This window comes from Brassica oleracea, chromosome C2, assembly GCF_000695525.1.
Source record: "Brassica oleracea var. oleracea cultivar TO1000 chromosome C2, BOL, whole genome shotgun sequence".
Taxonomy (NCBI): domain Eukaryota; kingdom Viridiplantae; phylum Streptophyta; class Magnoliopsida; order Brassicales; family Brassicaceae; genus Brassica; species Brassica oleracea.
The window spans coordinates 32,539,527-32,541,935 of NC_027749.1; the positions used below are offsets into that span (position 1 = coordinate 32,539,527).

General features: G+C 47.4%; 1 pseudogene; it reads left to right on the forward strand.

Moving 5' to 3' along the window:
* Positions 1–1,160, forward strand: part of LOC106324033 — a 2,935-nt pseudogene extending 1,775 nt beyond the window's left edge.
* Positions 1,161–2,409: the final 1,249 nt, after the last annotated feature.

Here is a 2,409-nt window from a genome sequence, read left to right on the forward strand (position 1 = left end):
AGACCGACCAATGGGAGTCTGATCATTTCAGCACTTCAAGCAGAAAGAATGCTGGAAAAAGGATGTGAGGCTTATCTGGCTTCAATCACAACTGTGGAAGTCGGACCAGATGCTAAGTTGGAAGGGATTCCGATTGTAAAGGAGTATGATGACGTGTTTGAATCCTTGACAGGATAGCCACCGGACCGTGCTGATCCTTTCACGATTGAGCTTGAGCCGGGCACAAAGCCAATCTCGAAAGATCCGCACCGGATGGCTCCGACTGAAATGGCAGAACTTAAGAAACAATTAGATGAACTGATGGAGAAAGGGTTTGTGCACCCAAACAGTTCACCTTGGGCACACCGGTTCTGTTCGTGAAGAAGAAAGATGGTAGCTTCATGTTATGCATTGATTACAGGGGGATTAACAGAGTCACAGTGAAGAACAAGTACCCTCTTCCAAGGATTGACGAGTTATTGGACCAACTCCGAGGTGCTACTTGTTTCTCCAAGATTGATTTAGCTTCGGGATACCATCAGATTCCGATTGCTGAAGAGGATGTTCGTAAGACAGCCTTCAGATCAAGATACGGCCACTACGAGTTTGTGGTCATGCCCTTCGGATTGACCAACGCCCCTGCAGCCTTTATGAAGATGATGAATAACGTTTTCAGAGACCACCTGGATGAATTCGTTATAGTCTTCATAGACGACATCTTGATCTACTCAAAGAATCAGGAAGAGCACAAGGACCATCTGAGAATGGTTTTGGATAAGCTGCGGGAACATAAGTTGTTCGCCAAGCTCGGCAAATGCAGCTTTTGGCAAAGAGAAATTGGTTTCTTGGGTCATGTGGTCTCGGACAAGGGAGTGTCCGTGGACCAAAAGAAGATCAAGGCCATTGCGGACTGGCCCAGACAAAGGAACGCAACAGAGATCAGGAGCTTTCTCGGACTGGCTGGATACTACCAACGGTTTGTTAAGGGATTTGTCAGCATGTCTCAACCGTTGACAAAGTTGACCGGGAAAGATGTTCAGTTCGTGTGGACAGAAGGCTGTGATGTGAGTTTCAGCAAACTCAAGATGATGTTGACGACTACTCCAGTATTGGCTCTTCCAATGGACAACGAGCCATACGTGGTGTACACAGATGCCACATGGTTGGAACCTTACGATTAGCTGCCTTGACTGACGAATTGGAACCGTTGGGTCTTGGTGCAGCGGATCAGGCGGACTTGTTGTCCCGAGTTTGCCTTGCACAGGAAAAGGATGAGGATCTGATCAAAGCTTCCAAGAACGAGAAGACAGAGTATCAGACTTCAAACAATGGGACAATTCTGGTTAATGGCCGAGTGTGCATTCCTAACGACAAAGGATTGCGGGATGAGATCCTAAAGGAGGCACATCAGTCAAAGTTTTCGATACATCCAGGAGCCAATAAGATGTACCGAGACTTGAAGAGATACTATCATTGGGTTGGAATGAAGCGTGATGTTGCAAAATGGGTAGCTGGGCGCCTAATCTGCCAAATGGTTAAGGGAGAAAATCAAGTTCCGAGTGGACTACTTCAGAGTTTACCCATCCCAGAATGGCCTTGGGATAAGATCACGATGGACTTCGTGACTGGCTTGCCCATCAGGAACGGCAAGGACGCTATCTGGGTGATAGTGGACAGATTGACCAAGTCCGCACACTTCTTGGCTATCAACAAAACAGACAATGCAGCGGTGCTAGCCAAGTTGTACGTGGAACAGATCGTCAGACTTCATGAAGTTCCGGTAAGCATAGTGTCAGACCGAGACTCCAAGTTTTATTCGGCCTTCTGGAGAGCTATGTAGAAGTCGATGGGGACCAAGGTCTCCTGGAAAGGATTGGAAAGGTCGCCTACAAACTGGAGCTGCCCTCATCAATGGGTCAGTTCCATAATGTGTTCCATGTATCTTTGCTGCGAAAATGCATAAGGAATCAAGACAACGTGGTTCCTGAACCACCATCTGACTTGAGAGAGAACCTTACTGTGGAGGGACGACCAGTCCGGATCATTGGTAGGAAAACCTAACCTGAAGGCAGAAAGAATAACAAAATGATCCAAGTCGTTTGGGACTGCGATGGAGAGGAAGAAACGACTTGGGAGCCAGAGGCGAGAATGAATGCTGAATTTCCAAAGTGGTTTGACAAACTCACGGAAGGTTCAGGAAGAAAGACTAGAGGACGAGTCTGAGCCAAGTGGGGGAGAACTTGTAGCGACCATGTTCTGAAGATTGATGTTAGGATGATCTGAGGACTGACTGGACGAACTGTGAGAACGTACTGAATGGATTGGATGATGCTAGAAAGAGCTGATCAGAGTTCGAAGGACTTTCCGTGGGTGGATGGGAGAACTTGGAGCAGCGCCTGATTAGTAGCGACTAGAGCGGAACCATGTACC